Raw genomic sequence first — 14403 nt, 5'->3', positions numbered from 1 at the left:
TGTCCTGAAACATCAAGGCCACTGCAGAGCTGGGCTCTGGCACAGGACAACATAGCTCAGCTTCCATGGACCTGAAGTCCCAAATTTCACATCTGCTTTATGATAGGATGCAAGTTTGGCCATGCCTCCTTCTAGAAAGAACTCAGGGAAACTAGGGAGAAGAAACACAGTGAGACCTGAAAATGGAGAGCCAAGGGGGCCTTCAGTAGAGCCCATTTTCCCTCTTGGAGCACGGAGATTGGCAAGGGCACAGCAGGGCGAGAAGCAAGCATGGTGGAAGGCAGATGGTTGCAGAGGTATCTCATTGGCTTTGCTCTCTGTGTACATGAGTTCACATTCACATTTGCATAAATCTCTACCCAGACAGAAGCTGAACTGGAATCAAGATAATATGAAGTAACAGAGTGGGATTTCCCATTGGCACATCTGATCTGAGCTTCGCCCTGTGGATGCTACTCACATAAACCTCACAATCTTTCTGTCACCCTTTTCCACTGTTCCCTGTCTCCCTGCAGCCAAACCCTCTTTTGTAAAGCCTCTGTTTGCTGGCACCAATGCAGCATCCAGTTCTCCCACGTGGGAACACTGGCCTGGTTTGGTACTCCCCAAGGCATCACCTGCAGTACATGCTAGTCAGAGGACGTTGAGTAAGAGCCCTGTCAGTGCCTAGGAGGAACTGCTGGCTGCATCCTCACTCCCTTAAAATGAGATGTGCCAAGAGGCTTGTAGCTGATCAGCTCAGAAGGCACTTTTCTGATGCAATTAAGATAGAGATAAATTCAGACATATCTTGCCAATCTTCTGGGACATATGTTGCTAATTAAAAGTCAGCCTGCACATTTAGGATCAAGGACAGGGAGATTTACCCTGGTAAGATCATCCACTCCAACCTAGCACCCAGCCCTAGCCAGTCAACCAGACCATGTTCTTGTGATACTGTTGTCTGGATCTACAGAATGTGGTTGTAGCTGGCTGTAAGTGAGAAGATTCCCTTGTACTCTTTTGATTCACACTGCACTCTTGCACTAATATAAAAGCTTACAAAATCAGAAAGGCAGCACCAGTTGATTGGATAGGGCTGGGTGCTAGGTCGGACTGGATGATCTTGGAGATCTCTTCCAACCTGGTTGATTCTATGATTCTATGACTGTCCCACAGGTCAGGCGCAGGAGTGTTTGGCTTTGCACTTGCATCAGCTGGATTTGAAGCATGATGTTGGGAAAGCCACCTCACTTGTGCACACATCGTACAGGGCAGGGAGCACAGAGCGCTTTCTCCAGTGGGACCCTGCCTGAAGCAGTGAGACTTTCAGTCAGGCACCGAGGCGTGCTCCCAGCATGGCGCAGGGCAAGTCCCTAGTCTCTCTCACCCTTAAGACATCTGTGCCAGTCATCTGATTTAACTTCTTTTTTTCTCCAAATGTGAATTAAATTTTAACTGAGCATCATTTTCTCTGCAGCTGATGAACATTTCTGCAGGAAGTTCTGTGACATTAGCAAGGGAGCAGAGTTCATGCCCTGACAGTTATTAAAAGAAAGACAGATTCACTTTTGGGTTGAGGAGAGAACATGTGCTCTAGAGTTGTCTGTCAAATCCAGAAACAGTGGCACACAACTGAAAAGACAGCTGGAACAAAGGATTTTACAGTGAGACTTTTACAGCTATGGCATTTTGGGATCATTTGATCTGGGTCCAGTTCCCGGTCACAGCTTTGCACCGTGAGGCTTTAGAGATCCTTAGCTGCATAAAGAGAACAATACTCCATCCTCTCTTCATGGGAAGGCTGTGAACAAATGGGAATCTATCTAACAGGCCAGTGCAGCCTCCAGCAGAAGGAGCCACAAGCACATGGTGAGACCACATACCTATCTTGATAGTTTTCTGTGTGATCTCAAGAGAATAAAACCTCTTCTCCAAATCATGTGAAATTGCAAGCTTAGGAAAGCAGAAAACCCAGGGGCAAATAACCTCTTTGAAAATGGGACATGAGTTATTGTGTACAGTCAATATTTGGTATGTATTTATTTGTATTTCCCTCTCCCACCTTCTCTCATACTTCAAATCAATTCAGAAACAAGCTAAAGATGTGTTTCACACCAATTCCTTCAGGTTTATGATCAAGTAACTTTTTGCCTCCTTCATCTGTTGAAGGAAGCTGATTGCCAGGAACTGCCAAAAGAGCAGATTAATGTCTGCTGAAAGTTGCCAATTCCTCGGACTGATTGAATGCCAGGGAGTACCCCTGACAGCTACCCCACAGCTATCTGTGATGACCACCCAACTGTTACCCCACTCCAGCCTTCAGATTTACGTTCTGTCATGGCTCACAGCTGTGAGCAGGACTTGAACCGGGCCAGCCTGCTGTGGTTGGAAAGATTAGCCTTCATTTCTAGGGGCTGCCACCTTGCTTTTCCAAAAAATCTGGGCATTTCGAAGAGTGAATAAACCCACACAGTTAAGTATTCGAGCAGATGGGTCCCAAAGCAGTGGATCTACCCTAAGCATGCAAACAGCTCCGTGGAAGGGCATCAAGAAACACAGTTGTGCCTTAGATATTTCAGAGGACTCTTTACTATTGTTTGGAAGGCCAGCGTGTCCAGCTGTTCTGCAGCTGCTCCAAATACCCAAGAAGATTTGCTGCATCACAATTTGGCTGTTGGGAGGAAGACAGAATCCTTCATCAGATCACTCCTTAGCCTTGGGACTATCCTCCAGAATACTGTATGTTAATGATGATTCTTCAACTCTGAAAGATCCGACTGTCACTTGCCAATTGCTGTCAGTGTACACAACTGATCTGAGACTTACAGTAAAGCTCCCTTGATGATGGCAGGCTGATGACTCTTAAAATTCCAGGAAATGGGTGCAAAAGTTAGGTGTTGTGGGTTTGTTTGTTTTTTTTAATACTTCCCAGGTGGTTGTATTCAGTCCTGGGTCATGTAACTATAGGAAGAGATCTGGAATCAGCACTGGAGCATCACCTGCTATTTCACCTCTAAGCCCAGGCACACCACCATCCCCGACGAATCCTCAGAAAACCAAGAGACTCCTACAAGCCCTCAGACTCCAGCAATGCCCTGCTTAAGCAGCTTTCCAAAGCATGGCCAGTGTTTTCATGCCTTTGTCACACAGGTCTCCTGAAGGCTGGGTGATGCGCTCTGAGATGCTCAGCCTGGGACAGCAGTGTAGGGACACAGTATAGCCTGGGGACGCCACACCACCATCACCTCATAGAGCTGCAACGTGGTCTCACGGCCTCGGAGCCTCTTCTCACTAACAGCCAGAGGCTTGCTCACCAGACAGTCTGGCATATTGATTTTACCTGGTTTCAAATTCCAGTCCACATTAATGCTCTCACACTGCTGTGCACCCAACCCAATACATCTACAGGTTGCTGGGGCATTCTGGTGCCCTTGCCCTTCTCAGTTTGCCAGGTCTTTCTCTCCCTGCCTTCATCTCTAAGCTCTCTTTTTTTTTTGTTTGGCCGGGAGCAGACTCTTGGAGTCACTGCCAAGCTCGGCATAGGGCTTGCAGTTTCCCCTTTTCCTGCTGCAGGGCTCTGCCAAGCTCTAGAGTCACTGCCGGAGGAAAGGGTGATCCTCTGTAGTCATTCCCCTCCACCCAAGTGCTGGGAGCTGCTTTAGCTCTTTCTCTGCTTTTATCCCTCACAGGAAAATTAACCACTAATGAGAACCATTTGGCTTGCAAGTTCTCACTGCTCTTTCATATCAAGGTTGCTTGAAACTACTCCACTAGCTCGGAGACATGGAAAGTGCTTGCTGTATAATGTGTGCTCCTCAGATCCAAAAGCTTTAGACTTCACAGCCAGCCCAGACTCCTATTTTCCCTCTGGTCCAAACAGAGAGGCTATTGGCCTGTGTGTGGAAATGCTGCAGCTGCTTGGGACTCTCCTCAACATTTTCTCACACCATCGGGGCTTTGCCAGCACCTAAATTCATGAAGTTTCTTCCACTCCCTGGAGCTCCAGGGTGCATCTCCCATTTCTGAGCTTTCTGCCCTGAGCAGAGATTCCTAAAATTCCTTAAATTAAGAATTTGGTTAAGTAATTGCAACACATAATATCTGAGTTGTAGTGTCTGTCATTCCTAAGGATCCCTGCAGACATCCCAGATGCACTGGGCTACAAAAGTGCAGCCGTTTCAGAGCAGTGTGTCCCTAGCTGGGAGCCTCTCGCTGTCTAGTGGTGCTCACGAGCTTGCTGTTTGCTTCCCGGAGCCGAGGCTGTGTCCCCACAGCACTGAGCAGAACAGAGGCACTGTTATAACCCTGTCAGAGCTGGGGGAAAGCTGGGACCATTTGGTTGGAGCTGAACAATTGCATGGTGTATACAGGATGACTTAGATGCTGCGGTCCCGAGTGGGACCTGTGCATGAAGTCAGACATTTGCAGTGGGCAAGACCACGAGAACTGTATGTGTTGGACCAACCATGGATAGCTCCAGGACCATGAAGCAGGTTGCTGGGGAAGCCTGGAGCCTTGCCTAGTGGGAACAAGGGTGGCTAGGTGGGCAGCACCAAGCACTGTTCTCACCAAGGGAGCTGCATGAGCACACTCTGGCACTTGGGCAAGGGACAGAGAAACTTCATTTTCCTTCTAAGAGTGTATACAGGGTGGGGTCTTGGCCTTTCAGAAATGCTGGTGGGGAAAGGCATGCTTCATGCCTCCTCTGCTCTGCAGGGCCAGGGAATGTGCGGGGTCCCCTCAGTCCAGGGTTACCATGCATGAGAATGCTCTTCAGGTTGCTCCCCTGAGGATCAAACCCAAAGATGTGGGAGGATTCACAATAATGACCCTGTGCATGTGCACTCTGGGGAATTACTAGGAGTAGCATCAGGCCTGGTAAATACTCCTCTGTGTGTCTGGGCCCTGTGACCATTCCTTTAGGATCACAACTGGGACCTTCAGGGAAGAATACAGGCACAGATTGTTCCTTCAATGCCTGAAGGCCCTTCCATACTGCAGGGAGGCCTCTCTGGACAACGGGTGAATCATTTTGACCCAAGATACAGCCAAAATGAGAAGAACTTCGAAGATCTTGTGCTGCCTCAGCAGGGCCCTACTTCCCTCTTCTCCTTGCAGCCAAAACTCTTGGCACCATTGACAATCCGAGCTTCCCTTAATGGCTAATGGCTATCTTACCTCCCACGGGCCCTGTAAGGACTAATGAGTTAACTGCTTTGGAAATGTTTAAGGGATTAATAATAATAGGAGTGGCAAAAATGTTTTGCAAAGCAGCCTGTCAGATTCGGTCTCACTCTTTTCCCTGAACAGCACTCACGATGGAGTTGTGCTCTCCTCTGGCTGCAGCCATGGCACTGCTCTGCCGCCTGCGCTCTGCGAGCAGCTGGGCAGCGCTGCTGGCGCAGACCGCCGGAGGATGCTGATTCTCACCTCTTGCTTAACTTGACTTGCTCCTAGGTTATGTTGCTGTGTGAGGGCTGTGTGTTGTTAGGTAACCCTGAGGCACCTTGGTGGAAGTGGTGGCTGTGCCTCCAGAGGAGCTGGGCACCTCATGGGGCCCTGTGAAGTTTTAAAGCTCAGACAATGCTCTAGGGCTGCATCCAGCTTGTGTAGTACCTTGTCTGCCTCCCCCACTGTGAAACCATATGTTGCTGTGGTGACGCCGGGATGTCATCGTTGTTTCCACAGCAATGCACCGTGATGTCATAAGGAGAGGATTAGGACGACTTTGTGGCCAGATCAGGCAGAGCAACTGCTGTCTTCAATTACAGCAGCAAGCAACAGCGCATCCAGGGACGTGGTCACTTCTTTCTCTGGCTAAACTCCTTCCCGTCCTTGCTCACCTCCCATTTCCACTGCCATCAGATCTCTGACAGGAAGGTCCCCGTGGCAGAACAAAGGCCAGCAGGTGACATCCTTTCTCTTGTTGACCCAGGCAGGGTTGTTGCAGGAAGGATGCAGAGCCAAGCCCTGCCGGCAGTGAGGAGGAGACAGGGAGTAGGTGCTGGTACCAATTAGTAGCCTGAACGGGGTTATTACAGGACAAGCTCTGTTTAACTTAACTGCTAACAGACTGGCTCTGTCAGTTGGAAGAAATCACAGGCAAACAGACCTAATGGGGGCCTGGAGGAGTGGGGGCAGGGAGCATGGTGGCTTTTTTTTCTCTCATGAACAGCGCATTTTGTAAGATACAAATGTAATTGTCCATCGAAACACATGTACACAGGGTGGGGAGGAGGGCAGGAGACAGCCAATGTCACTGATCAGCTCAAATCTGAGGAGCAATCTGTGTCCTGAAGAGCCCAGACCTCAGCATATCTGTTCCAGGAGCTTTGTTCATCGACAGAGAACAATGGCAAGGCTTTCACATGCTGCTGCACAGCTCAGGCTACTCCAGCATCACCACCAACCAGACCTGCATGCAGGGGAAAGCATCTGTACCTTCCCCTTTCCTGCAACCCTGGCACTGCCACAGGCTGTGCACAGTGCACTCTGCTCTTCTGTTGAGCCCCTGGGTCCATTTCTGACCTCACAGTGCCGTACTGTCCAAGCTACAAGCTTAAAGCAGCCAAGCCTGACTCCAGCTGTGATTTGAGGCATGACAGGGACTTACAATTCTCATGGAGAACTTGCATGAGTAGAAAATGGACTGAAAATCCTACATGCAGGTGGAGATGCTGTCTGCAGATTTGGCCAGCCCGGATTGGCCTTCTCCTGAATGCAGGATAGAGAAGAATAGATTGAGGACCATTATTTCCTTGAGCACAGGACTCTGACACAGCCTGGAGATCCATGGAGATTCCTACAGAGGTTAGGTAGCTCTGATGTGACCTCTGAATCCACAGGTCTCTTCTGAACCAGGAGCCCTGCAATCTGTTTCTACAAGGGGAGGCATGCCACTGACATGTCGAATGGATGGTTGGGTGGGGTTCTGGAAAACCCATGGCTGTTACCTCAGCAGCACTGCTCACTGCACCAGGATGTACTGGCTTAGCTATGGGAACACTTTAAAGATAAAGAAGAGCTCTCTCTTCCTGGATTCTAGATGTTGACCTCTGGGAAGCTGGATAGGGAGGAGGAAAGCAAGTTAGACATGTTGTGTGTGCAGACATTTTGAGTCACATGCCTTAACAAAACCTTGACAGTTCCTCCTGCCCAGACTGGAGCAGCTTTTTGGTCCATGGCATCTCATGACAGCATCAGGTGCGGAAAAGTGAGGGGTGGGTGAGTAAGAAAGCCCCTTCCTAGTGGGAGGTAGCAGGGGCAGCCTGTCAAACAATGAGCACAGACTTCACCTTCTGCATTGTGAATTTGGCCTCCAGGAGAGAGATCAGAGCTCCCAGCCCCTCCTCATTCCTCAGCATTCAGCTGGAGTTGGGCCCTGACTGCTTCCCTCGGAGGGCAAGATGCTGCTGATCAGCTACATGCTCACAGTAGCTTAGGACAGGAATTAACAATGGCACTTGTGCTCTTTCAGACACCGCTGACCCCCTACCCTATGCTACTTAGTTACTGCTTCTAAGTAGGCATTTGACATGGCTTGTTTTTTGTTCAGTGTCAGCCTGGTATTTCTCGTGGAAGGTGGCAGAAGAGATGAGGCCACTGCAGTGAATTAATTTAGTAAAGATTAAACATTTGCAATTTAATAAAACTACAGCAATGGAAAGAAAAGGGCTCTGGCAAAGCTGGAATAAGGGCACAGCAGGGACTGCAGAGCAGTAGCAAGGTGCAGGGCAGAGATGGAAGCCAGGACTAGGCCAGTGGGGAGGCTGCAAGGCAGGTGTGAAGGTGACAGTAAAACTGTGCAGTCCTGGATGGCACTGGCATTGTGAAACCGTGGCTTACAATGCTACACCAAACACTTCTCCACAAGCAAAGAACTGGTTACTTCAACAGAGCACACATGGGCTCCTCCTCAGCAGCGTCCCTTTGCGTGGCTTGGCCTTTTAACGTGTGCCAGAGGGAGTGAGTACAAGCAGCACGCACACACTGAATGGGACACAACAGAGTAACAATACCCAGAGAACGCTGGAAGGGCCACAGAATTCATTGAAGATGCCCCAGCTCCCCCTTAACCTTTGTGCCAGGAGCTATTATTATGGTTGTTAATAATGCCTGCTAATAATCAGTGGCGTAACTCCAGGTCCCTGTAGACCAGACTAACGGCATTGGACTGGAGCAATGTAATCAGTACCAGAGCTCAGCTTAGACTTCCAGGCTCGCTCTTTTTGACACTGTGTATCACAGATAGAAAAGAAAAAGCACCAAAGATAGGCAGGTACTGATAAGTGCATCTTTCTGCACCTCCTGTTGCTGGAGTTCAGAGCATCCTGCAAGAAACCAGGCAGTAAAGGACCCTGTGGAATCATGCAGGCTTTGCCCCTGCACCCAGTGTAGTGCTGGTTGAGCCAGTGAAATATACGTGGCTAAGAACATGCTGTAGAGGGGAGAGAAGGAGCTTTTCCCTGCCAACCTGTGTGAATAATGTCCATAAAGTAAAGCAGACAGAGCCTCTGGACAGGAAGATGCTTTCATCCTGTTTTTTAACCATCCCTCTGTGATGTTCCAACTCTCTGCTTCCCTTTTGGACACATCTTCCCTGTGTGGATGCGGGAGCCTGGAAGAGCTGCTGACTGAGGTGGGATGGATCCAAATATTTCAGCACAGATATGCTCTTTTAAACAGGAAACTGGTCTAGCACTGTGTGTTGGTAGTCCTGATGGGGCAGACATGGGCTTATCCATGCCCAGACATGTTTGCCTTCCCCCCACCCTGCTTCTGTGCTGGGGAAGTAACCTTGGGAGGGGAGGGCGAAAGGCCTGGCTGTGCCTCATATGGTGAGGCCTGGCAAAGTGCCATTCTGATTGGCTAATCGATGCCCTCTGCCCCTCTAGTCTCAGGCTGGATACTGGTAAAAGGGATGAGCAGGTAGCACAGGGCTGCTGCTGCCTCATTTTGCAGCCCGAATTTGCCTGCAGAGCTTACCAGGAACAGGCTCCAAATGCCTGCACGCAGCTGCCTTGCATAGCCCCCAGCATGACACTGTGCTGAGACTGTGCACACCTCAAGACACCCTGCCTGCCCCTGAAAGGCTTCCTGCTAAGACTACAAGTCCTGGAGACACACAGATTGTCCAGAGGAGCTGGGGACGAAGTCAGGGATTGTCTGCCCCCTTTCCAGAAGCCTGGGAAGAATCAAGTCTCAGTGGCCAATGGGACAGACTCCCACCTGCTTTGGGTACTGCCTGTTGTGAGTCAATACTTAAAAGCCTCTTCCAGTACAATATTCACGTTTGCCACTTGCAGAAATAAGTGCTCGAGTTCTGCCTGTGCCCTGCCTGTATACATTTCCAACCTGTGCACTGTTTTGAACCTGTGAATAAGTTTCTGGTGAGTTTTAATGTTAATAAACAGTTTTCATAGTTATTAACAATCATTGCCTGGGTAGAAAAATTAATGTAGATTATTCATTTTGCATAATCCTTCATACACTGTGATACTCACATGATAGGGCATGGCCCTCCATGTGAACAGTTTGGACTCCTTGACATGGCAAAGTCAGTCTCTGGACTGGGGCTTCCTCCCTCTACACACTCATCTGGGAGTGGACTGAGAGAGAAGAAAGGGGTTAAAGTCAGTGTGGCCCTGATGATCCATCTGCCACCTTATCTCATGTGACAGGAGTCACTGGGACCTGCTGGAGGAACCTCTGGTTAGGATTTCTGCGCAGTTCAGGAGGTGGCATAGCACTGTGCATCAGCTGGGAGGGGCTGCTGAAAAGGGGGCCTCTCCCTTTCTTAAAGGAGATGGTTCTCACAAATCCTTCCCTGCACCAAGTAAGTGCCCTCTTCCCAGGGAGCCTTCTCCACCAGGGAAGGACCCTCACAGAGCACCAGCCCACCCAACCACCTCAGCTCCAGTCCTGGGAGCATTGGGCATTGGGTTGATGCCTCACCAGAGATGCCTCTCAGGGGACCAAAAGGGTCTTTCTGTGAAGGCTGGCAACCAGAGAGGCCAATTAGCACCAATTACAGCAGCGGGTTTTGAGCAATAGAAGCACTCAGACTTGAGGAACTGGTCCAAGCTCTTCAACTCATTTCACACAGGTAACAGCAATCAGATGGTAACAGCCGTGGGCCACTAGAAGGTGACCTCGAGGTGAAAGGCTCCATGGGTTACTGAGCTACCAGCCTGACACATCTCTGCAGCACTTTGAATCAGAAGATGATATTGAAGCTCTCTGAGAAAGCCCCTGCTGGCTGGTGCTCAGCGTTGTGCATGTCCCAGCAGACATCTGGGAAGTCAGATGAAAAGCCTTCATGGCTACTAAGCACTGAGACCTCACCATTAGTGTTATGTGACTAGGCAGGAATTCACTGACTGCTTTCTTGAGCTGTGCCTGCTCACAGCAGACATCAGTTCTCATTCTTCTCCTGCTTGATTATGTGTATGGATGTGTGCTCATCTCACTCCAGCCGCTGAACTGGCCATTAGTTTCTGCTGGCATTCTGTGGCACGTCGGAAGGGCCTGAGTGGGAAGTATCATCCCATCCCTGCTCTCATTTCTGTCACATCTAAATGGATTGCATCCCACAGCACAACAATCCAGTCAGCTCATTTATCCCACCCAGGCTGGGTAATTCTATTTCAGGTCTCTTGAGGCATCACTTTCAGTCACATGTTTTTTTAATCTTCATCCTCACAGAACCCAAGAGATTTTTTCTGGACATTTGTGCCCTCTCTCCCCATCACAATCAGTTTACCTGGGGGAGGGCTAGATGGCAAAGGCTAACGGCCCTTGTTTCTGAAGCAGCACTTTCCACCACATGGTACATTATAGGTTATGTGATGTGCAAAGAGTTTCTTTGCCCTAGTCCCCTCCTGTGTGTCTGCATTTCTGCCTGTGTTACAATTCTGGTACTCATCAGGAACTTAGGGCTTGCTTCATTCATCTGCCTTCTTCAGCAGAGGACTCACCCTGGCTCCTCTAGGGAGCACAGCTTTCCCATGGCACTAGCAATAACACTGCTGCAACCACCAAGCCTGAGGTGCTAAGAAGCAGCTAAGGCTTACAGAAAGGGGCAATTTCTTTTGATCACATGACATAATTGGAAAAAAATTGGGAAACCTCTCAGGCATAAAAGTCTCCTCAAGTCTGAGCCACTAACATGCTCTTACAAGTCACTGGCTAAGAACAAATGGTTTAAGTTTAGTTTGGTTGTGGTAATCAGCAGAGCACCTTGAGAAAAAGGTGTTTAGCACCTGTGACAGGGTAAGGGGTGAGGAGTGAGGTGTAAGCACTAGTGTGTCAGAAACCAGCATAGTTACTAAGTCCATAAGGTTTACCACTCAGAGGCACTATGAATTCTAGATCCAAGCACCTCCCTTGAAAGCATTTTGTAAACCTCCCTGGGATCAGGTTAGGAAGTCAGTGGCTGAATAGTAATTTCTGTGGAGGAAGCCAGTAAGGTGTTTCTGTCCCTCTACCAGATGCCAACGTGAGCACAGCTGGGGCTGTACTGCTTGCTCAGCAGCACAGCTTCCAGGATGTTTGGCGTGATGAGGAAACATCACACTGGGAAATGGGATGTATATGTAAATATATGACCATATATACATATATGTACACATGTGTTCTTCTGCATGGAATGGTTCATGTCCAAACCCTAGATAGCAGCTACTTCCTACATCAAAGGCACCTCTCCTTTCAAGCCTCTATCACTCCCTGCCTCTCCTGGCTCTTGTACCACTGCTCCCAGAGGCACATGTGCTGGAGACACTGAGGGGAGGACAGCAATTTCATCCTGCAGCCTAAAAAAAAGGTGATTCTGAGGGACTGCAAAACCCAGGCACACTGGGCTGAAGGCCATCATCACTCCCCGGGGTCATCTGGCTCCTTTGTAAAGAGAAAGAGGAATAAGGAAAAGGAGTAGATTTAAGCAACCTCCAAGAGTAATCCTAGAAGGATTTTCTAGATGACCAGCAGACACTTACAAGGCTTTTAGCCTTTGCCTTTTGCTTCTCCTTTCTAACCATAAGGGACTGTCCCTCCAAAATAACCCTGAGAGGGTGGAGATGGCTCTGGGACCAGTGTCCCACGTGTTAACCATTTCTTTCCTGGGAGAAGAAGCCTCAAGGTGTATCTACAACATTACAGTGCTGCAGGAGGTCACCAGGAGAAAATGTTACTTAAGTGCTATGCAAGTGTCAGGGCTTAGGAGTGGGACAGTCATTTATATATTGTTTTAATTCAGTAATTTCATTCTACTTTCTAGCAGGCCTCTTAGTTTTTGGGGGGAGAGGGGGCAGGAGGGCCATGATCATCCAGGTGAATAAGTACTACTGAGCTATTGTACACTTGAAGAGAAAGAAAGTTAGAGAGGAGAGGCAGGTCTGGGGAACTCAGTGGTACAGGATAGGAGGAGGTGACAGAGAAGAGGATCAGAAGTCACTCACTGGCCTTTAAATACTACTCATCCGAACAGCATTCCCTGTGCTGGATGTGCAGCCTCTCCATGCTTGGGAGTGTCAAATGAGTTCCCTCTCACAGAACATGACAGACTTTTTGCCTAGTGATAGCTGAATGTTTTATGCTGCTGCTTACCCAGCAGCTCTGCAGATTCCCATGGCAGCTCTGAAAAGGCTGACAGAAGGGGCCAAGGTGTCTTGTTACGACTGGGAACTTGGAGAAGTAACACAGAACAATAATATAGAATCATAGAATCACACAGGTTGGAAGAGACCTCCAAGCTCAGCCAGTCCAACCTAGCACCCAGCCCTAGCCAGTCAACCAGACCATGGCACTAAGTGCCTCAGCCAGTCTTTTTTTGAACACCTCCAGGGTCAGTGACTCCACCACCTCCCTGGGCAGCCCATTCCAATGCCAATCACTCTCTCTGCCAACAACTTCCTCCTAACATCCAGCCTAGACCTCCCCTGGCACAGCTTGAGACTGTGTGCCCTTGTTCTGTTGCTGCTTGCCTGGCAGCAGAGCCCAACCCCACCTGGCTACAGCCTCCCTTCAGGTAGTTGTAGACAGCAATGAGCTCTGCCCTGAGCCTCCTCTGCTGCAGGCTGCACCCCCCCAGCTCCCTCAGCCTCTCCTCACAGGGCTGTGCTCCAGGCCCCTGGCCAGCTTTGTCGCCCTTCTCTGGACACCTTCCAGTATCTCATCATCTCACTTGAATTAAGGAGCCCAAAACTGGACACAGAGGCCACCTAGTTTAACCCCTTTGCAGTTAGCAAGGACATCTTTAACTACATCAGGTTGCTCAGAGCCCTGTTCAACTTAACCTTAAATGTTTCCAGGGATAAGGCATCTATCACCTCTTTGGGCAACTTATTTAACTGTATCACCACCCACATGGTAAAAAACTTATTCCTTACAGTCAGGCTAAATCGACCCACATTTAGTTTAAAATTATTAGCCCTTGTCCTGTTGCAACAGGCTTGACTAAAAAGATTGTCCTCATCTTTCTTATAGGCCCCTTTTAAGTACTGAACATCTCCCCAGAGCGTTCTCTTCTCCAGACTGAGCAACCCCAACTATCTCAGCCTTCCTTTGTAGGATGGGGAAAGCTTGTCAAAGCTAGAAAGAATTTTGTGGGTAGTGCATGCCTTTCAATAACAGCACAACTTCCCTCCAGCCACACCAGCGTTATAAGGAATTAAACACGAAGAGAACTTCTCACAAGGTACTGTAGCCCAGGAGATATGTGTTATGCAGTTAAGGACTGGCACTGCCTCAAGGGGCATGACTCCTTAACTGGTGTAAACAAGCACATATTCTTTGGAAGCACTGGAACTGTGCCGGTTCATCCTAGCTGAACTCTGCACCTAAGGCGTAGTATTCCAATAAGATCCCGTGGGAGAACTGCTCCCTGGTAGAGGTGAACAGGCATAGCAATGCCTGAGTTTTACTCAAAGACCAGGGTTCCAGCCTTCATGACAGGGTGAAGGAGATCAGACAGTAATGAAAGGATTATGACTGTAAAATTAGCAGGGAGTGGATGCTCTTGACATAGTGTGGTGGTAAAATCTCCATGATAAATTGGAATGGAAAGAAAAGTTAGAGCAAAGGACCATGAGAATATGCAGAAGACTAGAGCAGAGTGCTGGTAAATGTTTGGACTAGAACAATGGCTGGAACATGGGTGGACCATAGAAGGATTTAGACCAAGCTCTGACTTGCAAACAAAGTTCATGTTTGGATTTGACTCTGCCAATTGTCATGAGTGTTGCAGAGTGCATAGTTTTTCTCACTGGGGAAGGAATGCTTAGGGACAAGAGCAGTGAGATCAGGGGTGCCTTCACACTTCTGGTTTGGCAGATTCTCCTCTCTGTGGGCTTTGGCAGCCTCTGGGAAAGTCCATTGTTGCTACATCCTCATTTACAATAATTTCACTCCTGATTCTTATTCATG

Source organism: Pogoniulus pusillus, chromosome 18 (assembly GCF_015220805.1).
Source record: "Pogoniulus pusillus isolate bPogPus1 chromosome 18, bPogPus1.pri, whole genome shotgun sequence".
In the NCBI taxonomy this organism is placed as follows: domain Eukaryota; kingdom Metazoa; phylum Chordata; class Aves; order Piciformes; family Lybiidae; genus Pogoniulus; species Pogoniulus pusillus.
This window is presented reverse-complemented; position numbering follows the sequence as displayed.